General features: G+C 42.5%; 1 long non-coding RNA gene across 2 annotated transcripts; it reads right to left on the reverse strand.

Moving 5' to 3' along the window:
* Positions 1 to 5,379: 5,379 nt before the first annotated feature.
* Positions 5,380 to 23,043, reverse strand: LOC117064992. Of its 2 annotated transcripts, none has more exons than XR_004429780.1 (3): positions 22,815 to 23,043; positions 18,102 to 18,195; positions 5,380 to 5,523 (listed from the first exon to the last, which is right to left on the reverse strand). It is a non-coding gene; the product is annotated as an uncharacterized LOC117064992 (long non-coding RNA). The 2 variants fall into 2 exon arrangements; XR_004429781.1 differs by lacking the exon at positions 22,815 to 23,043 and adding an exon at positions 18,538 to 18,900.
* Between the last annotated feature and the right edge of the window lie 1,595 nt (positions 23,044 to 24,638).

Below are 24,638 nucleotides of genomic sequence, written 5' to 3' on the forward strand. Positions count from 1 at the left end.
CTCATGCAATCTACCCTCCTTGGCCCCCCAAAGTGCTGGGATTACAGGTGAGCCACCGTGCCCAGCCAACAATAAATTATTTTTAAATTAATGTATGTACATTGTTTTTAAAGACATAATGCTATTCTATACTTAATAGACTACAGTATAGTATAAACAAAACTTTTATATGTAGTGGGAAATAATTTTTTCTTTTTTTGAGACAAGGTCTCACTCTGTCACCCAGGCTGTAATGTGGTGGCATGATTTAGGCTTATTGCAACCTCTGCCTCCTGGGTTCAAGTGATTCTCCCATCTCAGCCTCCCAAAGAGCTGGGATTGTGCAGGTGCATGCCACCATGCCCAGCTATGTTTGTTTGTTTGTTTGTTTGTTTTGGAAACGGAGTCTTGCTGTGTAGCCCAGGCTGGAGTGCAATGGCGCGATCTCAGCTCACTGCAACCTCTGCCTCCCGGGTTCAAGCGATTCTCCTGCCTCAGCCTCCTGAGTAGCTGGGACTACAGGTGCCCACCACCACGCCCAGCTAATTTTTCGTATTTTTACTAGAGACGGGGTTTCGCCATGTTAGTCAGGATGGTTTCGATCTCCTGACTTTGTGATCCACCCGCCTCGGCCTCCTAAAGTGCTGGGATTACAGGTGTCAGCCACTGCACCTGGGTAATTTTTGTATTTTTAATATAGACGGGGTTTCACCATGTTGGCCAGCCTGGTCTTAAACTCCTGACCTCAGGTGATCCATCTGCCTTGGCCTCCCAAAGTGCTAGGATTACAGGTGTGAGTTATGTGACTTGTTTTATTGCAGTATTCGCTTTACTGTAGTGATCTGTAATTGAACACAAAATATCTCTGAGGTATGCTTTCATACAATTCAGTGATATGTATATATTCATAGAATTGGAATCATTGCTATCTAATTTTAGAATATTTTCATCACCCCAAAAAGATACCTTGTATCCATTAGCAGTCACCCCTCATTCCTCCTTCCTCTCAATGCCTGGCAACTACTAAGCTACTTTCTGTTTCTGTGGGTTTGCCTATTCTGGACATTTCACGTAAATAGAAGAATACAATAGTGGTGTTTTGCATTTGGCTTCTTTCACTTAATCTAATGTTTTCAAGGTTTATTTATGGTATAGCATATGTCAACACATTTATTCATTCCTCTTTATTAAAAAATGTTAATTGTGGTAAATAAACATAACACAAAATTTACCATCTTACCCATTTTTAAGTGTACACTTCAGTAGGGTTAAGTACGTTTACACTGTTGTTCAACCAGTCTTTAGAACTCTTCATCTTGCAAAACCGACACTCTATACCTATTAAATAACTCCTCATTCCTCCTTTCCCCCAGCCTCTGTCAACCACGATTCTGTCTCTATGATCTATTCTAGGTCCTCGTGTAAGTGAAATCATGCATATTTGTCTTTTTGTGACTGGCTTACTTCACTTAGCATAATCTCCTCCAGGTTCCTCCATGTTGTAGCATGTGTTAGAATTTCCTTCCTTTTTAAGGGTAATACTCCATTACATGTATATACCACAGTTTATCTATTCATCCATCAATGGACATTCAGATTGCTTCCACCTTTTGGCTACTGGGAATAACGCGGCTATGAACAAAGGTGTACAAATATCTGTTTAAGCCCCTCCTTTCAATTATTGTTTTATTTTATTTTATTTTTTGAGACAGGGTCTCACTCTGCCACCCAGGCTGGAGTGCAGTGGCATGATCTTGGCTCACTGCAACCTCCACCTCCCGGGTTCAAGTTATCCTCCCACTTCAGCCCCCAGAGTAACTGGGACCACAGGCATGCACCGCCACACTTGGCTAACTTTTTTTTGTATTTTTGGTACAGAGGGGTTTTGCCATGTTGGCCAGGCTGCTGACCTGACCTTAAGTGATCTGCCTGCCTCGGCCTCCCAAAGTGCTGGAATTACAGGCGTGAGCCACCACATCCAGCTCCTCCTTGCAATTCTTTTGGGTGTATACTCAGAAGTGGAATTGCTGGGTCATATGGTAGTTCTATTTTTAACTTTGTGGGGAACTTCCATACTGTTTTCTATAGCAGCTGCACCATTTTGCATTCGCATCAACACAAAGGCTCCAATTTCTTCCAGATGTCTGAACACTTGTTCTTCTCTTCTTGTCTCGTCTCGTCTCGTCTCTTTCTTTTCTTTTGGATAATAGCCATTCTAATGAGTGTAGATGGCATTCATTCATTCTCTTTTTTTTTTTGCGACAGGGTCTCACTCTGTCACCCAGGCTGGAGTGCAGTGGTGCCATCACAGATCACTGCAGCCTCAGCCTCCTGGGCTTAAGCAATCCTCCCACCTCAGCCCGAGTAGCTGGGACTATAGGTGGCTGCCACCACGCCTGGCTAATTTTTGTATTTTTTGTAGAGATGGAGTTTCACCATGTTGCCCAGGCTGACCTTGAACTCCTGAGCTCAAGTGATCACCCACCTCAGCCTCCCAAAGTACTGGGATTACAGGCATGAGCCACTGCGCCTGGCCTGGCATTCCTTCATTCTTAATTGACATCTGACACACTGTGCTAGGTGGACAAGAGGGTGGGCTATCAGTAAAAGAAACGTGTGAACAAGGTATTAGATATAGTCCTTGCCTCAATCTTATAATCCATTTAAATCATAATTTGAACTTCAACATGTATTAAGCAATTATCTTGTGCCAGGCACTGTGCTGAGTGCTTACTTAACTTGTTTTCTCTCATTCAGTCTTTTCAACAGCCCTTTGAGTTAGATAGATCGTCGCACCATCTTCCAGGGGAGGAAAGTGCAACACATCAGTGATTTGCCAAATGTCTTCAGGCCGGAGTTGAAAGCCTGGCTGTGTGTCTTTCACTCTGAAGCCTGTGTTCTTACTTTCAACAGAGGATGATATTAGCCCGATCTTGTTAACCTGACTTGCAGGGTTGGAGTAGCTGGCCTTGGTCTTCATAGATCAGGACAGGGCTTGCCAGGGCCCAATTTGAAATGGTAGTCTTCTGCTGTAATACACTGTTACCCCACTAATGGAGCTAGAATAAAATTCGTAAATAGAAGGGGTGAAGAATTCTCACCTGACGCCCTCCATCCTCTCCATTGCTATTTTTACGGAGGAGGGAACAAGGCCCCCAAGCCTCTAGCTTGTGTCTTATCCAATGTCGTATAGATAGTTACGAGAGGTGGGAGACCAGGAGCAGAACGCTGGCCTATGGACAAGTCTGGTTGCTGTTTATCCTAAGATTGCATTGTTGTTTAACGCTTATACCGATTATATATTGTAAAATAGAAATCAAAATGGAGGCTGGGGCTGACCTTTGCCTCTGAGCCAGTGGCCTACAGCCAGCTCAGCAAAACTCATTAAGCCCCATTTCCTGAAATACTCACTAAAATTATAATGAACTCTTGAAATTTATTTCCTCCTTCCGCATGAATCAACACATTGTAGCCAATCAGCTACAGCCTAAGTAGGCTGCTTGCCCTAAAAGGAAAAGATACTTTAAAATAACCAATGAAAATTAAGCTCCATGAACTTCCTCTTTTACTTTTTATAAGCCTTAATCTAACCTTTACAAGAAGGCCATTCTTATCTCTTGGTTGTGAAGTGCCTATGTGTGAACAGTTTGTTTCTTCCTCAGTAAAAAGTTTATATCAGCCAGGTGCAGTGGCTCATACCTGAATTCTTAGCATTTTGGGAGGCTGAGGCAGGATTGTTTAAGGCCAGGAGTTCGAGTCTAGCCTGGGGAACACAGGGAGACCTATCTTTAAAAAAATTGGAAAAACAGGCTGGGTGTGGTGGCTCACACCTGTAATCCCAGCACTTTGGGAGGCTGAGGCAGGTGGATTGCTTGAGGCCAGGAGTTCAAGACCAGCCTGACCAACATGGTAAAACCCCGTCTCTACAACAAATACAAAAATTAGCTGAGTGTGGTGGCACATGCCTGTATTCCTAGGTATTTGAGAAGCTGATGGGGGAGAATTGCTTCAACTGAGGAGGCGGAGGTTGCAGGGAGCCAAGATTGTGCTGCCGCACTCTAGCCTGGGCAACAGAGCGAGACCCTATTTCAAAACACACACACACACACACACACACACACACCCCCACAAAGAACAAAAACGAAGAAAAACAAAATCACCCAACAAAAAATGTTTATGTTAAATTGAATGAAACCAGAATATGCTACTTCAAAATGTATCTTTTTGACATAAAAATTATTTTAGATCTAAAGACAATTAGGAGACAGCAAAAGAAGGAAAACTCTCTCTATCCTTCCTGTTCTCTGTCTAAAGATAGGAGATAAATTCTCCTTTACTGGAGACAGTTCTAAACTCTTAACAGACCAACGATAGCACAGAGGAGTCGCAGATAAACCTCACTCCGTTAATTTCCTCCCATCTACTTACCTTTCCACAGTTTTCTGCTGTTGCAAGCCTAGAACTGCTTTCTTTTTTCTATCATTTCCACACAATTTTATTGTTCTATGTTAAAGATGCTATATAAGCCAGAGTTCTAAGCCACTGCTTTGAGATATGTTTCCTTGAGGTTTCTTCTGTTTGATGTGTGCCATGGGCATTCATAAACTTGTTTATTTTTCTCCTGTTAATCTGTCTTTTGTTACAGGTGTCCCAGCTAAGAATTATGTGAGGTTGAGGGAAAAATTGTTTTTTCTCCCTAGAAAAGTAAAGCTCCCTGAATCTTCCTGTGACTATGTATATATAATAGAAAAGAAATACAGTTTATACACACACATATACACACACACTATTCTCACTGTGAGTATATAAATTGCTGAATTTTCTTTCAATTATATACACAGAAAAGAAATATATGTGTATATATACACTACCTGTGAATATATGAACTTTCATTTGAATATATATGTGTGTGTGTGTGTGTGTGGTGTGTGTGTGTGTATATATATTTTTTTTTTCTTTTTCTCCCTGTGAGCCATTTTCTTTCATGTTTGGTCAACAATCACAGAGGCACCCAGAGATAAATCATGCTGGGAATCCCATTTCCCCTCATCAAGATTAGCCTAGAGTAGGTAGTGTGACCCAACTCCAGATGATAAGATAAAAAGGGAAGTCTGTTGTGCACCTGGAAAATATATATATTTTTTTTCCTGAAGAAAAAAAGTAGAGCCTATCAGGCAAAAGCTTTTTTCCTTATGCCTCTACTTTGCTTTTAGGCATTAGTGTGAAGACAGAGAGCTTGGCATGGTAGCAGCCATGATGTGTAGGCCTAAGGACTTGCTGCAGAGAGGCTGTCAGAGAGGGTCTGTGTCCTTGATGATTTCACTGAGCCCCTGATTCAGTCCTGGAGCTGCCAGCTTCCAGAAAAAAACAAAACAAAACAAAACAAACCACGTTATTTTATTTTTTAGAACAGTTTTAGATTCACAGCAAAATTGGGAGGACGATACAGAGATTTCCCATATACCTCCTGCTTCCAAACGTGTCAGGAAGTCGGAGCCCACCTCCAATCCTCCTTAAGCTCTAATGTGGATGCGTCTGCTGGATCTAGAATCCAAATTGACACAAGGGAGATTAACTAGAGAAGAACATACATATTTTATTAGTTTTACTTGTCCGTGGGGATCTTCACGAGAGAGTAAAGTCCAAAGAAGTCGCCAAAGAAAGATGCTTTTATACTTTTATTGTAAGTGACACAAGGGCAGATATAACCAGGTCTATGGGCATTTGTGTCTTTCTACAAGGTCAGGTTTTCATCGACACTGTCTCAGTCATAGGAGCCACGAGTCCATGGAGTCCCCAAGGAGGCAATTCTCCTAGTACTTTCATTCACTCAGTAGTTAGAGCTGCATGCGCACAGGCTCAAGCCATTCCACCTGTCAGTCAATATTGCAAACCGTACATAATGGTATACTTAATCAATATATAAATGTTACAGATAAACATTCCACAACAAAGTAACATTTTACATCAAGAGAAAAGGGATAGGGAAAGGGTTAACAAACCAGCCCAGTGAGAGTGATATAGACAAAAAGAATATCCTGGTCTGGCCTGAGAGGTCCGTAGGTCTTGCAAGGGGGAGACTTTGAAGTGGGCAGAGCCTTTGCCTGGCAGATGCTAGGTGCTTATCACAAGTGACAGCAAGATCATATCTTTCTTTTCTTTTCTTTTCTTTTTTGAGATGGAGTTTTGCTCTTGTTGCCCAGGCTGGAGTGCAATGGCGCGATCTTGGCTCACCGCAATCTCCGCCTCCCCGGTTCAAGAGATTCTCCTGTTGCAGCCTCCTGAATAGCTGGGATTATAGGCATGCTCCACCATGCCCGGTTAATTTTGTATTTTCAGTAGAGACGGGGTTTCTCCATGTTGGTCAGGCTGGTCTCGAACTCCCAACCTCAGGTGATCCACCTGCCTCAGCCTCCCAAAGTGCTGGGATTACAGGCGTGAGCCATCGCACCTGGCTGGTGTCTTTTTTTTTTTTTTTTTGAGACAGAGTCTCACTCTGTCACCCAGGCTGGAGTGCAGTGGCACATTCTTGGTTCACTATAACCGCCTCCTGAGTGCAAGCAATTCTCCTGCCTCAGGCCCCTGAGTATCTCATGTAGCTGGGATTACAGGTGCCCGCCACCACACCCAGCTAATTTTTGTATCTTTAGTAGAGATGGGGTTTCACCATGTTGGCCAGGCTGGTCTTGAACTCCTCACCTCAAGTGATCCACCCGTTTTCAGCCTCCCAAAGTGCTAGGATTACAGGCATAAGCCACTGTGCCTGGCCAAGAAGATGTCTGTTAAGATGGTCATTTCAAGCTGCTGAAATTCTGCTCTTTTCCTGGACACAGTGTCCTCCAGTAAGGACTGATAGTAGAAGACTGTGCTTGGTTATGTCCATATTTAGATGGATTCAATCTTTATTAATCAGACAAAACATCTAGTCCCTGTTGGCAAAGTGCCTTATGAAATGTAAGATGGAGTCTTTTTCTAAGATGGAGTTACTTATGTCAAGGGTGCCCTACACAACTTTTAAGACACAGAACAGTAAGTTTGAGAAGAAATAACAGGACAAAGAAAACCAGAAAATCTGGCTAGGGGCAGTAAATTTTCTAGGGGAGTCACTAGGAGATATATTGGGAAGGTGCAAAACTAGTGAAAGATAAGAATTACTTCATTTAGTGCGCGTGTGCACGCACGCGCGCACACACACACATACACACTTAGGGTCTCACTCTGTCATCCAGGCTGGAGTGCAGTGGTGCCATCGTAGCTCACTGCATCCTCAGTTCTGGGCTCAAGGGAACCTCCTGCCTAGGCCTCCCAAAATGCTGGGATTACAGGCATGGGCCACTGTTCTCAGTCCCTGTCAAGTCTATTTATTCAGGTCCGTTGCAGCCCTCAGTGCCCAGTGTCTGGTGATAAGGCCTATCTTCTTGCCCTGGTGTGGCGAGGGTACCCCTCCCTGAGGAGTCTTTATGGCTTGCTGTATGCAGGAAGAGAAACGTCAGCTAGGCTTTTCTGAAACTACAATTCCTCCAATGTTTTCAACATGATGTAATCCATATACCAATCCAGCATGTTTTGGGATGGCATGTCCTTCACTCCTTCACATGTGTAGCCGCCAGTCATCAACATCCCCTACCAGAGTGGAACATTTGTTGTAATTGACGAACCTACCTCGCCACACCATAATCACCCAGAGTCCTCAGTTGACATTAGGGCTCACTCTTGGTGGTGTGCAGTTTATGGGTTTGGACAAATGTGTAATGTCATGTATCCACCATTACAGTGTCATACAGAGTAGCTTCACTGGCTTAAAAATCCTCTGTGCTCTGCTAGTTATCCCTCTCTTCCCTGTAACCCCTGGCAACCACTAATCTTCACTGTCTCCATAGTTTCTCCTTTTCCAGAATGTCCAGACTTCTTTTTTGTTGCAGATGAATAAAGGTCTACAATGCTTAAGCCACCGTTGTTCAGGAATTCTGCTATTCGCAGCCAAACACATCCTAACTGAATTATTTCCCAACCGGATTTTAAGTTCTTTGAGGCAGAGACACTGTATTTAATTTATTTGTATTTCTCATAATACTATGGAAGTTTTTCTTACATAGGTAGGCACAAGTTTAATAAGTGAATGATTAAAAGGACAAATAATAGCAATCCAGTTTGGGCATCCTGTAGTCAGACCCCATGTTACAATAGCCTAATGAAATCAACAAATCTTAAGAGCTGGAATGGACTATACTGTTCCGGGTCACTGAGCCCAACCCTCTCATTTTACAAATAAGGAAATATATACACAGTGCTTAATCGATATTTGTTAGTGACAAATACAGTGCTAGGTCACCCTGCTCCCAGGCTAGTCATCTTTCCATTACATTGTGCTTACTTATCTTGGCTCTTGGGTCCAACCCAGGCTCCTCCATCCCAGAATAGCTCCAGGCTCCCCACATTAGTGCTCCAATATTTGTGGCCTAGGCCTCCTTGAGGATCTACCCAACCGTTCTGACTTTGAACTACCAACAAAGGCCAGCAAGTACAAGGGGCTTGTGTAAGCATTACGGAAATGCTCGGGAAGGAAATGTGGGGTTCTAGCAGGAGTTATAGTTTTAGGGCAGACTTGAACAAGATGGGAGCAGACAGGTAGGTTGAAGGCACACCTGCCTTCCCATTTATCAAGTTCCGATCATCTCAGAGAGGCTCCCTAGGGGCAGTTGTCTATCTTTCAGCCCTGATTCAGATCCTATTGTACTTGGTAGGTTGTAGGATTACTCTGATGGTCAATTGTATGTGTCAACTGGGTGAAATGCCAGTCTAGATGTTGGTGTGAAGGTATTTTGGATGTGATTAACATTTAAATCAGTAGACTTTGAGTAAAGCAGATTACCCTCCATAGTGTGAGTGGGCCTCATCCAATCAGCTGACAGCCTTAAGAAAAAAGACTGAGATCCCTCAAGGAACAGAGAATTTTGCCTGCAATCAGCTTTGGACTTGAGCTGTAGCATCGACTCTTCCCTGGGTCTCCAGTCTGCTGCTCTGCCCTGTAAATGTTGAACTTGCCAGCACCCATAATCTCTCTCTCCACACGCGCTCACACACACACACACACACACACAGACACACACACTATATCCTGTTGGTTCTCTGTTTTTTTTGAGAATCCTAACTAACAAAGCTACCCTGAAATCTAAAGATGTATGGCCATTGTACTCCTTATCAGTTGTTAGGGTAGCTATTTACAGCTGGTGGGGATGGCTTAGCCCTCAGACTCTGTCTCATTGGGAACCAACAGGACGCATGGAAAGAAATACAGTGCACCCTGACAGCCCTGTTTGAACAGCACCTGGAATCGTCAACAGCCTGCCCTTAAGGAACCTTTTTAAAGTGGAGTTTTCTTTTCCCATTGTAGCTTTCTGTCTGTTCCATTCATCCTTCTGCTGTGGTTTGCTTTTCTCACTCTTATGGGAAACCTGCAAAACAGCTGCCTCCCCGACATCCCGGACTTCTTCACAGGGAGATAGTCAAGGAAATGATGACATGCCTTGGGAATTAATGGTCCATCTCCGTCCATTCCCAGAGCTAATCACTGAGCCAGCTATACAGGAGGCATCAGGGGAGGTGCTTTAAGGATGCTCAGAGACCTGGCTTGAAGCAATGAAAAATGGATGTTACTGAGAGGAGAGAACTAAAGAGCAGTAACTGCAGGCAGAACTAGCCTGAGTGGGGATGGGGGCTAGAGGAAGGGGAGAAGGTGGGGATGGCAGGCCTGGGCCTCCTTATAACTAGCAACTCGATTACCTTGACAGCCATAAGACAGGACATAGAGGCTGCAGAGAGGGGTGGTCCTGACAGGCGGTTTCTCTCCATGCAATGTACAATGTGCACCACGTTGCACTTCCTCTTTGGTGTCAGAAGTAGTTAAAGGCCTATTATCTATGTGACTACCACGGACACCAGATGCATAAGAAATGACACTAATCACTTCCCCACCTTATTGTGAGCATCCATGGAGAGGGTGTTGCGTTGAAGCACTTGAAGCTGCACCAGTGTCCATTTTACTATTATCTTTGGTTCCTATAAAAAACTAACTCCTTTTTTTTTCTCTATAAATTACCCAGCCTTAGGTTTTCTGTTATAGCGACACTAAATAGACTAAGTATCAAAGTCTAAACAGGAATTTTTTTCTTATTATGATTAAAAAACATATAACTTCTCTTGATAAGGCTGTCCCAGAGAAAAAACAAAACAGTCTGAAAACAGGAGAAAAAATGAATCCAGGGTTATTTGATAATTACATTTTAAGCTCATGCTCTCTATAAGGGAAGAGGGGCCAATTCATATTACTATATACAATAAATGTATATGTATATTGCATATTTACTGTAGACAATAAAATATATATAGTGTATATATAATTTCATATATATAAATATAAATAATTTCATTTATACAGCACACATATATATGAACTTTTTAGGTCTATGTAAAGTTCAACACTTTAAAAAAATTGTCATCTATCTAATGATCTCCACTGAGATTCTCTGAATTGTAGATTTAAAAAGATGTAGCTGTTGGCATCATTTTCAGATAAGAAGGGTAGGATGAGGGAGCATCTGCAGGTGAGTTGTTGTGGATGGAGAGGCATACGGTGTTTTGGAAGTCTCTGTGAGGGGCAGAGCGAGTCCCCTGGGTCTCCCCTTCTCCACTAATTTAGGGCTTCCATATAATATATAAAAATCCATTTGTAATCTATTTTTGGTTATTATTCTAGGGTGACTGGAATGATGAGTTACTGTTCTGTGACATGTCATTTTGAAGAATACTAGGAGATATTGGGAAGGTGCAAAACTAGTGAAAGATAAGAATTACTTCATTTAGTGCATGCGTGCGTGCATGCGCGCGCGCGCGCACACACACACACAACACACACACACACACACACACACTTAGGGTCTCACTCTGTCATCCAGGCTGGAGTGCAGTGGTGCCATCGTAGCTCACTGCATCCTCAGTTCTGGGCTCAAGGGAACCTCCTGCCTAGGCCTCCCAAAATGCTGGGATTACAGTCATGGGCCACTGTTCTCAGTCCCTGTCAAATCTATTTATTCAGATCCGTTGCAGCCCTCAGTGCCCAGTGTCTGGTGATAAGGCCTATCTTCTTGCCCTGGTGTGGCGAGGGTACCCCTCCCTGAGGAGTCTTTATGGCTTGCTGTATGTAGGAAGAGAAACGTCAGCTAGGCTTTTCTGAAACTACAATTCCTCCAATGTTTTCAACATGATGTAATCCATATACCAATCCAGCATGTTTTGGGATGGCATGTCCTTCACTCCTTCACATGTGTAGCCACCAGTCATCAACATCCCCTACCAGACATGTCATTTTGAAGAATACTATTGCCTTTCTTCTCATTCAGAGTTAACAGGAATTCTACGATGGGAAAGTTACTTTGATGAACTCAGCTGAAGCACTGATAACTCCCCAGAGCTTTGGTTCTCAGTCAGGGACTACTTTTGTTCCCAGGGAACATTTGGCAATATATTGGGACATTTTTTTGGTTGTCACAGTTGGGGCAGAGGTATCACTGACATACAGTGGATTGAGGCCAAGAGTGCTGCCAAACATCCTACAATGCAGAGCAAAGTCCCCACTGCCAAAGACTTATTTGACCCCAAATGTAATGTTGTCAGGGTTGACGAACTCTGCCCAAGAGCCAATCATCAGTCTTTCAAACTGGCCCCTCTTCCCAACCCTTGTAGGGAACATGAGCTTAAAGGGTAATTATCAAACATTCTTAGACTCATTTTTTCTCCTGCATTTTCAGATTGTTTTCTTTTTTTCTCTGGGACAGTCTCATCCAGAGAAGTTACATGTTTTCTAGTCATAATAAGAAAAAACATTCCTGTTTAGACTTTGATGGTTAGTCTATTTAGTGTTGCCATAACAGAATACTTAAGGCTGGGTAATTTGTAGAGAAAAAAAATGGTTTATTTGGTTCATGATTCTGATGGCTGGAAAGTCCAGGATTGGACATCTGCATCTGGTAAGGGCCTCAGGCTGCCTCCACTCATGATGAAAGGTGAAAGGGAGCTGGTGTTTGCAGAGATCACATGGCAAGAGGAAGCAATGGAGAGAAGGTGATATGGTTTGGATGTGTATTCCTGCCCAAATCTCATATTGAAACATAATCCCCAGCGTTGGAGGTGGGGCCTGGTGGGAGGTGATTGGATTATGGGACGGCTTTCTCATGAATGATTTAGTACCATCCCCCTAGGTACTGTCTTTGTGATAGTGAGTGAACTCTCATGAGATCTGGGCATTTAAAAGTGTGTAGCACCTTCCCTACTCTCTCTCTCCTGCTCTGCCTTTCACCTTCTGCCATGACTGTAAGTTTCCTGAAGCCTTCACAGAAGCCAAGCAGATCCCAGCGCCATGCTTCCTGTACAGCCTGCAGAACCATGAACCAATTAAACCTCTTTTCTTTATAAATTACCCAGTCTCAGGTATCTTTTTATAGCTATGTGAGAACGGACTAATACAGGGTGGGAGGTGCCAGGTTCTTTTTAACAACTGACTGTCTCCCAGGAAGTAATGGAGCTAGAGTGTAACGCACTCACCTTTGAGGGAGGATATTAATCTGTTCATGATGGATTCACCCCCATGATCCAAATTAATCCCACTAGGCCTGACATCACCATATTGGGGATCAAATTCAACATTAGTTTTGGGGGGCAGAAATAAGCCATATCTAAACCATAGCAGATACTTTTAATCCTTATTTCTTTTTCACCTTTTACTTTGTTTTACCACCAAACTAACAAAAGAGCCATGCACAGGCAGTCCATAGAATCCAGGTCACAGAGGGGTATGAATAGCAAGGCCTCCTGGGTGCCTCCTGTGTCCTCACGGAGATCTTCTTGAGGTTCCTGCAGACCTGCTGCAGGGAGGAATCCCCTGGGGTGGGGCCTCCTTTTTAAGGCACTTGAACTTTGATGACTTGACAGTTAACCTATAGAAGGTGGGCGCAGTGGTTCACCCCTGTAATCTGAGCACTTTGAGAGGCCAAGGTGGGCAAATCACCTGAGTTCAGGAGTTTGAGACCAACCTGGCCAACATGCTGAAACCCTGTGTCTCTTAAAAATACAAAAAATTAACTGGTCATGGTGGTGGGTGTTTGGGTGAGGGAGAAAGGACAAGATGCAGGAAGGTGAACAAGAAGGCACAATCCATGTTGCTTCCAGGTTCTTCTTCACCAACTTTCCCACCCGCGGGAAAATGCAGCCCGCGCTGGGGAAGATGCAGATCAACCGAGCATGCGCCAGGTGACATCAACCTGAAGAGATCGAAACGTACCCGGCCCCGCCTATGGAGACGCCCCTATCACACCCTTATCCCGCCCACTGCCCTCCCACTTCCAGTACCAATGCATAAAAGTCTGCTGCCGGCAGGAGCCGGCGTGACTTCTTCGGGGCCCCCCCATACCTGAGGACTGGAGAACCTCACCCGAGAGCGCCGGCGTGACTTCCCTGGCCCCCCACACCTGAGGACCAGAGAACCTCGCGGGAGAGTGTGTGCATATTTGCAATAAAAGGCTGCCACTTTCTTATGTACTTTGGCCTCATGTTTAATTGCTTAGCTCTCCTAAATTAAGTTACATTAAATTAAATTAAGACAGTGGTCACTTGTAATCCCAGCTACTGGGGAGGCTGAGGCAAGAGAATCACTTGAACCTGGGAGGTGGAGATCGCAGTGAGCTGAGATTGTGCCACTGCACTCCAGCCTGGGCGACAGAGCAAAATTCCATCTCAAAAACCAAAAAACAAACAAACAAACAAACAAACAAAAAGACTGGGCGCAGTGGCTCATGCCTGTAATCCCAGCACTTTGGTAGGCCAAGGTGGGTGGATCACGAGGTCAGGAGATTGAGACCATCCTGGCCAAGATGGTGAAACCCCGTCTCTACTAAAAATACAAAAATTAGCTGGGCATGGTGGTGCGTGCTACTTGGGAGGCTGAGGCCTGAGAATCGAAAGAGAGAGAGAAAGAGAGAGAGGGAGGGAGGGAGGGAGAGAGAGAGAGAGAGGGAGGGAGGCAGGGAAGGAAGGAAGGAAGGAAGGAGGAAGGAAGGAAAGAAAGAAAAAGAAAGAAAGAAAAGAAAGTTAACCAAAAGCAAAAGCAAATAGTAGGAGACATTCAGCTTTTGTTTGAGTGCTCCCCTGGGTGAAGGGATGCCTTGCTTCGTCAAAATTGTCTAGACTCAGAAATTGAAATGTCTTCAAGGGCTCATAATAGGAGGAAGGTTGGTAAATTATACAGCTTAAAATGTCTCCCTTCATATTATTCAGAGTTTGGTATATTCCTCAAGACCTCAAGACCTTGCTTATCTATAAGCTCTCCAGAGATGGGGACTGGGATGAGAGAAAGTGAGGTGTCTAGTGTGCAAAATTTAAGAAGGAAGGAGGCACTTAGGGTGAGGCAAGTCCAGGGTTAGTGTGGGCACCAGGCATCTCTCTTGCTTCATCTGAGCCCTGATTTTGAGGCTCTCCAAACTTTAGGAAGAGCCAGAGCTGCCTTCTATCACTGGAAAGGACACAAGAGGGTATAAAAGGCTTGGAAGACATTCTCAGGGCTATGAATAATTTTTTTTTTTTTTTTTTTGAGACCAAGTCTCACTCTGTTGCTCAGGCTGGAGTGCGGTGGCGTGTTCTTGGCTCATTGCAACCTCTGCCTCCCAGGTTCAAGCAATTCTCAAGCCTCAGTCTCCTGAGTAGCTGGGATTACAGGCATGTGCCACCACACCAGGCTTATTATTATTATTATTATTATTATTATTTTTGTATTTTTAGTAGAAATGGGGTTTCACATTGTTGGCCAGGCTGGTTTCAAACTCCTGCCCTCAGGTGATCCTCCTGCTTCAGCTTCCCAAAATGCTGGGATTACAGGCATGAGCCACCGCACCCGGCCGCCATGAGTAATCTTGAACCACCTTTTGTCTAAACCCTTACTGGGTCTCTTGGTCTCAAAGTTTCCCCCCAGCTCTGACACAGCCTGTTTGTAGTCTAGAGTTATTTTACCTGTTCCGCATGATGTCTGTGTTGTCTTTCCATTTCCAGATTGTTTATACTCTTCTTTCGGGCTCTCCAAGTAATATTTCTTTTTTGACCTGAATCCTATGTTTCTCAGTTTGCTTGCTCCTTTTTCAAGGCAATTGCCAATGTGATCATCCTTTTTTATTTCCTTGCACTTAATAATTTCTAACTTACTATTTATGGTACGTTGAATAATATGCCAATCAAAGGTATCCATGTCCTAATCCCTGGAACCTCTTGATTTTACCTTATAAAGCAAAAGAATTTTTTTTTTTTTTTTTTTTGCAGATAGGATTAGGCTAAGAATCTTGAGATGGAGAGATTATTTTAAATTATCTGGATGAGCCCTAAGTGTAATCACAAGTGTCCTTATAAAAAGGAGGAAGAGGGAGATTTCATTATGAAAGTAGGAGATGGGACACAGAAGCAAGAGCCTGGAATGATTCAAGAAAGGAGCCATGAACCAAAGAATGCAGGCAGCCTTCAGAAGTTAAAAAAGGGCAAGGAAATTAATTCTCTTCTAGAGCTTCTAGAAGAAACCAGCCCTGCCAACACCTTGACTTTAGCCCAGTGAAAGTGATTTTTGACTTCTGACCTCTGGAAATGTAAAACCCTAAATTATTGTTATTTAAAGCTACAGAGTTTGTGGTACTATGCTACACCAACAATAGGAAACAAATACAGTATCTTTATGTCACAGTAAGTAGTGCAAATGCATTTCTAGACTATATACTCCATGAAGGAGTCAGCATCACCTGGGGTTAGCAGTACTGGCTCTGGAGCAGTCAAACCTGGGTGTAAATCCTGGCTGATCCCTGTAGTAGACATTTGCCCATCTTTGTCTATTCAGGCTTTTGAACTTTCTTCCTGTATGAGGCAGAATGTGTTAGTTGCCTTCCTACTGTTCACTCTTCATTTTCCATTACTAACAGCATCCTAATTTGTACAGAGTGATAAATTTCACCATCTTAGAAATAACCAAATTTTAGTCCGGGCACAGTGGCTCATGCCTGTAATCCCAGCACTTTGGGAGGCCAAGGTGGGAGGATCGCTTGAGCCCAGGAGTTCAAGACCAGCCTGGGCAACATAGTGAGACCCCATCTCAAAAAAAAATCCTGTTTAAAAAAAAAATTTTTTTTACAATCTCCCTTGAAATCACAAGCAGCCACCGAAATAGTTCTTGCCAAGTGGTCATTTCTGGGAGAGACTTCAGAGGGGCCTAAAAAGGTGTTAGTTTGACCGGCATGTGCCTTTGTCCTTTGACTTATCCTTCCTTCACAGAATGCCACACGCTAAGGATGGTGGGGCGGAAAGGAAGATATATCTTGGGTCGCTAATGGAATTGTGAGGATGATCTTCTAGCTCTGGACTGTATCCTCAGGCTTCTTGCTTTGTGAAAAGAATAAAGGCCTACTTTGGTTAAGCCACTGTTTTTTGTGTTCTCTGTTATGTTAACCTCATAATTCATTATTTGTTTCACTCCAGTGGAACTTACCAATTTCTATTTTTGATTCTAGTATTCTAGTACATTATATATGTATCTGTCAACAGATTCTAAACTCCCTGAAGGAGACAAATTACCAGTGGATAAGAACACAGCCTCTGGAGTCCAATAGACCTGGTGTATTCATTAGGGTAAGTGGTGCTAGGTGCTATAACAGATAAAACTCAAATTCTTTGTGACTTCACACAATAGAACCTTATTTCTTCACTTATATGAAGTTGTTTTTAATACACATTGCCATTTATGGACATAGGCTCTTACCTTCTCATGATTCTTTGCTGCTTAATCTGGCTAGAGTGGTTTCCTGATGTACACATTTTTGAACTCAGAGAGACAGAGCTACTCACTAGATTGAGCTATAAGAAACTGATGACATATGAACATAAGTACTGTCTAAAGATGGCACTTTCACATGATTATACCTAACTTCACTGTGATTTTGAGCAAGGGACTCTTTAAATCCATTTCTTTAGCTATAAAATGGGGTACCAATACTCATTCCCTCCAAGGAGGTTATAAAGATCAAAGAAGAGGATGTATGCAGAGAACTTCACATACAGGCTGAGACAGAGTCAGTGACTCAAACAGGTTAGGTATGATTTACCCAATGACTAGCACAGACTCTCTGGCACATACTAGCTATTCTTTAATTATAGATATGCATGCATGTATGTATACATTGAGATAGAATTCACATACCATAGGCTGGGCACGGTGGCTAATGCCTGTAATCCCAGCACTTTGGGAGGCCGAGGCAGGCGGATCATGAGGTCAAGAGATCGAGACCATCCTGGCCAACATGGTGAAACCCCATCTCTACTAAAAATATAAAAATTAGCTGGACGCATGCCTGTAGTCCCAGCTACTCGGGAGGCTGAAGTGGTCTCCTACCTCATCGCTTGAACCCGCTCTCCTATTCTCATTGTTTGAACCTGGGAGGTGGAGGCTGCAGTGAGCCAAGATTGCACCACTGCACTCTAATCTGGCAACACAAGGAGACTCCATTCAAAAAAAAAAAAAAAAGGGAATTCACATACCATAAAATTCACCCTTTTAAAGTGTACAATTCAGTGAATTTTAGTATATTCACAGTTATGTAGTCATCACTGATTCCAGAACATTTTTATCACCACAGTTAAAAACCTCACACCTGGCTGGGCGTAGTGGCTCACGCCTTTGGGAGGCCAAGGCAGGCGAATCGCCCGAGATCAGGAGTTCAGGTCAGGAGTTTGAGACCAGCCTGGCCAACATGCTGAAACCCCATCTCTACTAAAAATACAAAAAATCAGCTGGGCGAGGTGGCGCATACCTGTAGTCCCAGCTACTCGGGAGGTTGAGGCAGGAGAATCACTTGAACCCGGGAGGCGGAGGCTGCAGTGAGCTGAGATCATGCCATTGCACTCCAGCCTGGGCGACAGAACAAGACTCTGTCTTACAATAAACAAAAGGAAACCTCATACCTGATAGCAAGACTCTGTCTCTATTTAACAAAGAAAAAAGGAAAAAAAGAAAAAAGAAACCTCATACCCATTAGCAGTCACTTTACCTTTCGAATGAATCATCCCTTTTGGTTCAAAATGGCTGGCACAGTACCTTGTTCTTCAAATTCACTCTGTACTTATTGATTTTATTGGCATCTCCTGTAGAGTTGACAAAACATTTCTTGTTTATTCAACAACAATGGATAGTATGTCATTTAATTTGTCATTTAATATGTATGTGTGTGTATGCACACACACACACACACACCCACACCCACACCCACATTTATGCCCAGGGAATCAGATTCTCCCACATCAAAATAATAAAATGACAAAAATAATAATAACAATAATATTGCTGATAACAATCCTGGTTGTGCATTTAAAATGACACAAGGAGGTTATTGTAATATGATGCCATGGGGCTTTCCACCTCTGAGAGAATTCACAAGGGAGGTTGGAAAGAAGAGCTCCGGTTTCCATGTTCTCACATGCAATCACCTTTTTTCCTTCCCTGTTGGCAGTCACTGCAGCTCAGGTTGCTGAAAGAGAAGAAACTGAGCCAGTGTCTAAGAGGGTGCCTCGAAAGTTACTCGATTGTACTAATCTTTTGATTTTAGAACTTTTATAAATAGCACTCCTTTGAACACACACAAAGAAGGGCAAGTCAAAGTGAAAATAGCCCAGTTCTTCTTCTTAGCTAAGAATGCCTACTTTCTGCACCTATTAGATGCGTCACTGGGGGACTTTGCTTGATTCTGTTCAGAGTCACAGCTGTAAAAGCAGGTGCATTTTTTGCCATTTTACATTCTCAAAGAAAAGTCATCCTGGAAAACAACCCAATTTAGTATTTACTTTACTCTGCATGGTTGATGGTTTCAAAAGATTCATGTTTATTTTGGGAACGGTTCATTGTTTTTAGCTTTGAAACAGCCAATTTCTCTTTTGCACCTGCTGTGGCTATGAGAGCACTGGGCTGGCTTGGGTCCTTCATCAAAAGTGTGAGCTGCTGTCAAGAAGGAGAAAGAAATACTGTGCTGAAATATATTACCTTCTTTTTTTCCTTTCTTTCTTTTTTTTTTTTTTTTGAGACAGGGTCTCACTCTGTTGCCCAGGCTGGCCAGTGGAGCAATTATAGCTCACTGCAGCCCTGACCGCCTTGGCTCAAGTGATCCTCCCACCTCAGCCTCCCGAGTAGTTGGGACTACAGGCACATGCCACCATGCCCGGCTAATTTTTGTATTTTTTGTAGGTGGGGGTGGGGGGTTCACTTTGTTGCTCAGGTTAGTCTCAAACTCCTGGGCTCAAGTGATCCACTCTCCTCTGCTCCCAAAGTGCTGGGATTACAGACACGAGCCACCATTCCTGGCCCTATTTCCATTATTTTAACTTCTAATGTCTGAAAATGAATAGATACAAGAAGAAACATTTAAATGGGAATGTAACTAATCCAATAGCAAAACATAAAAAAAAAAAAGACAATTAAAATAAAACTTACTGACCAAAGAAAGAAAGAAAAGTAGAAATTAAAATGTTTCACTATTGGGTTCAACGTACATTATTCAGAAGACAGGTACACTAAAAGCCCAGACTTCACCACTACACAATTCATCCGTGTAGCCAAAAACTACTGAACCCTTAAAACTACAAACTACTGAACTTTTTTTTTTTTTTTGTAGACGGAGACTTGTTCTGTCACCCAGGCTGGAGTGTAGTGGTATGATCTTGGCTCACTGCAACATCTGCCTACGGGGTTCAAGCAATTCTCCTGCCTCAGCCTCCCGAGTAGCTGGGATTACAGGTGCATGCCACCATGCCCAGCTAATTTTTATATTTTTTTAGTAGAGATGGGGTTTCACCATGTTGGCTAGGCTGGTCTCGAACTCCTGACTTTGTGATCCACCCACCTCGGCCTCCCAAAGTGCTGGGATTACAGGCATGAGCCACTGCACCAGGCCAAAAAAATTTTTAAAAAGGTCTGGGGTGGACCAGCCAACTGGTTACACAGTTGTCTGGGATCCCATGGAATGTTTAACCTGACCTCTGATGGGAACAGGAAATTGAGACCCAGAGGGGTAAAATAACTTGCCCTAGCCCTGTTATGGTCAATATCACTGTAGGTCTCTGGATCCAGCTCTTTAGCAACCTTTCCATGCCTCTATGCAGCTCCCCATGTATCAATTCTCTGAGAGAATGCAGCTTGGGCATCTGTAAGTAACTATTAGCTTGAATTCAGGCAGTTTATTACTTCTTCTTGGCTCATAATGTCTAGGACAGCCTTGAATAGGTTCAGAAATCATGTGGCAACAAAATCCCCGCTTGGTATCATGGTATATGGGTTATGTTTAGTATTTGCAAAGCAAACAACTGGGATCAAATTCCAGCACTGCTACTTAGCCACTGTGTGACACTGGTGTCTTTGTGTCCTAGGACTGTAATAAATTGTCACAAGCTTCGTAGTTTAAATCAATAGAAATTTGGCCAGGCAAGGAAGCTCATGCCTATAATTCCAGCACTTTGGGAGGCCGAGGTAGGTAGATCACTTGAGGTTAGGAGTTTGAGACCAGCCTGGCCAACATGGTGAAACCCTGTCTCTTCTAAAAATACAAAAATTAGCCAGGTGTGGTGGCAGATGCCTGTAATCCCAGCTACTCGGGAGGCTGAGACAGGAGAATTGCTTGAACCTAGGAGGCAGAGATTGCAGTGAGGCAAGATCATGCCGCTGCACTCCAGCCCGGGTGAAAAGAACAAGACTCTGTCTCAAAAAATAAATAAATAAATAACCCTGTCTCTACTAAAAATACAAAAATTAGCCAGGTGTGGTGGCAGATGCCTGTAATCCCAGCTACTCGGGAGGCTGAGACAGGAGAATTGCTTGAACCTAGGAGGTGGAGATTGCAGTGAGGGGAGATCACGCCACTGCACTCCAGCCTGAGCGACAAGAACAAGACTCTGTCTCAAAAAATCAATCAATCAATCAACAGAAATTTATTATCTTAAAGTTCTGGAGGGCAGAAGTTGAAAATCAAGGCGACGGAAGGGCCATGCCCCTCCTGAGAGCTTTAGGGAAGAGTCCTCCCTTGCCTCTGCCTAGTTTCTGGTGCCTGCCTGCAATCCTTGGTGTTCCTCAGCTTGTAAGATGCATCCAAATTTCCTTCTGCTTTCTGTGGTAAAGACACGAGTCATCGTATTTGAAGTCCATCCTAATTTAGTATGACTTCATCATACCGTGATTACATCTGCAAAGACCCTATTTTCAAATGTAGTCACAATCACAGGTACTGGGGTTAGGATTTGGGTAGACTTGTTTTTGGGGGGGGGGTTACAATTCAACCCACTAACTTGAGTAACTCCCTTCACCAATCTGAGTACAGTTTCTTCCTTTCTGTCATGGAATAAAACACTTCTCTCCCGGGCTTAAAGTGAACACACTGAGATGACATGCACAAGTGCCCGGCATATACGAGGTGCTCTGAAGATGCTGCCACCTCCTCCTTGTATAGCTTTGTTCCTAAAGTCAAGTTCAGTGATTGCACATAGTAGATATTCAATAAGTTAGGCAGTTGATTGATTTTCTAAATCAGAAGCGTTAATGCCCAGTGGACTTCTCACCAGAGGACCCAGAGTTCTGGGTATGCATTCTCTAAGTGTCTCTTCATGAGGCAAGACTCTCCCAGTCCCTCTTGGAGAATCACTTTTGATACACTTTACAAAAGTTCTACGTGCTTTCTCCTTAAACCACCATGGATAGCAGCATCCTTTCTGCACATCTAGGGTTCTGTTTGGATTTAACAGCAACTCCTTGATAACAAGTTACGAGGACAAAATCTCTGCTTTCTATTTGGAATTGACACAAAGACATTTACACTATTGAATCAAGGCTTCTCATCTGGCTTTATAGGTGAGCTCCTGGTCAGAATACTGAAGAATTAATAAAAATTGCATAAATGACCTAAAGAAATGTGAATTTGTATAGATTGTTTAAAATGGGCAAGTTTTATTAGAAAACTATCCTATTTAACAGCATACCTGGTAAATAAGAAAACAAACAAACAAACAAAAAATGGCTGGGTGCAGTGGCTCACGCCTGTGATCCTAGCACTTTGGGAGGCTGAGGGGGGCGGATCACCTGAGGTCAGGAATTCGAGACCAGCCTGGCCAACATGGTGAAACCCCATCTCTACTAAAAAAAAAAAAAAAAAAAAAAAAAAAAATTAGCCAGGTGTGGTAGCAGGTGCCTGTAATCCCACGTACTTGGGAGGCTGAGGCAGGAGAATCACTTGAACTGGGAGGCAGAGGTTGCAGTGAGCCAAGATCACACTGCTGCATGCACTCCAGCATGGGCAATGGAGAAAGACTCAGTCTAAAAGAGAGAAACAAAACAAAACAAAAAACCACCAACCAACCAACCAAACAAACCAAAGCAAACAAAACAAAAGAGGAGAGAAAAAGAAAAATATCCTCCAGAAGAGCAGTTTGAATTCGTAGAGGAAATACCTCATTGGAAAAAAAGGCTCCAGGTCTTTAGAGAAAATAAATTAGTAATCTGATAATATATTTCAGCAGAATCTACCACATTAGATTACTAATTTATTAGAAGCTTCTTTAAAGGCAAATTTAGAGCAAGGGCTAAAACGAGAAAGAACAGAAAACTAAACCAGCAGGGCACAAGAAAGGAGAATTGTTGAGGAATTTGCTTAACAATTATAACAGTTGAAGTTCTTTTAGCAAATAAATTAAAAACTCATTGCAGATAAATTATTTACTGATTTATTTACCTTGCTACTTTCTTCTGTGTGTAAATCCCAGTTTTTCTTGTGGGATGCTATGTCCCAGACGGGCTTATTCGGATATATTTCTGCATGAGTTTCCATTTTCAGTATTGTCCTGTTCAGTGATACAAAGTCAACTATGTCCTAGGTTCTGCCATGAAAGAATACACCATTTAACTCTTGAAGTCTAGGGCTTGACAATCTAGCAGAAGTCACTGAGGAACAAGAATGTCCATATAAGGGGTTACTAAAAAGTAGACCTTTTAAAAAACCGAGACACCAGAATCAATACACCTGTCTTGGTTTGTTAATCATAGTTAAAATTTTGAAACTGAAAGCAATAAGCTGATCTTTCAAACAGCAAATACATTAATTGAAGACACAATGATGTGAAAAGATCACTGTGAAGTACCAGTGGTATGAAAAGTTCAGGACGTCATTGAGTAGCATTATAATCTTGACCCTGCACTGCTGGTTTCTCTGACGGTTCAGAGGTGAACATTCTGCATATCTATGACAAACTGTAGTACTCTGAAGGTATTGCCCAGTTAAATAATTTGGGTTTCTCAATGCAGGTATCACTTTCTACTGTGATTTCTGGCTAAGCAGCGCTGTTGGCAGATCAAGTTCTTGTTTCAGTCGAGACCATGATGGTATTTGATTGTCTATTCCGTCACTATGCCTAACCCATTGCTATGCTTCCTGCGAGCGGTGTGATGGTCAACCAGCCAGTCTAGTGCTGGGCCCCAGCTAAGAGGGGGATACTTGGATTGGATTTTTCAAATTCTTTTTATTGACTATCACAAGCATAGCAACATAGTATGCATGTTAAGTATTGAGCACTCCAGAAAACTTAACACTTAAATAGACTATCTTTGTAACACATAACACATAACATGTGAAACCAGAACACGTAAATGAACTATCCTCCATAGTAGTCTTCTTGGGACATTACATATTTGTTCAAACAGTGATCCCACATTTGCACTCAACATTTTTCTTTTTTGGAATTGTTACCAGGGTCAATTAGTAATCCATAAAATTATATCATTTTTATACATTTCTTAATTACTCATATTACTGATCATGGAACTTAGAAACTTTTTTGCTCTTCACAAATAGAAATTGACTGCAAAAGCTAAAGATTTCTTGTTGCTGGGAGCCTATAAAAGACTATGCCTCAGCTCTGACAGCCATTTTCAAAGAGGAATTCTAAAAGTTAACTTTGACCAATGTCAGAATCATTACAATGATTTTGCAGCCTCCAAGAAGATGATTTTGCAGACTCCAAGAAGATGATTTTTGAAGGAGAAAACACTCATTTGAATGTAAGTTGCAGCATATTTACTAGAAAGTAATTACCCTATTTTATAGCACATTAAATAAGTCAGGTATAGCTAGCAAGAGGAGTTGTGCTATTCACCTACTAAAAATGGTGTACGTATATTTGCTATTACAAAATGCATTCTTCTATAAAAGGTGACACTGCATTTCTAATGAAACTTGGATCTAAGAATAGCTCTAGTACCAAGTTCAGAAAAGTCACCCTAGGGGAGAAATGCTTAGCAGTTTGTAATTAAATAGCTTCCTTAAATATATTGCTGTTACTCATTGCATATGACTTTACACATAATTCATATAATTCATGTTTATTTATAATTACTTGAGTAATAAGGAGTATTAAACTTTTGGAATTACGTATTCTCAGCTTTTTAAATGTTGTACTATGAAAGTTAATTTTTGACAGTAGATAAAATACAAGGGTCTGTAGCAACTTGTTTGGTGGAAGAAAATTTTAGCACGTGGGTCATAGCGCTGCTGTGGGGAGCA

This window comes from Trachypithecus francoisi, unplaced genomic scaffold (genome assembly GCF_009764315.1).
Source record: "Trachypithecus francoisi isolate TF-2019V2 unplaced genomic scaffold, Tfra_2.0 Lachesis_group2, whole genome shotgun sequence".
Classification (NCBI taxonomy): Eukaryota; Metazoa; Chordata; class Mammalia; order Primates; family Cercopithecidae; genus Trachypithecus; species Trachypithecus francoisi.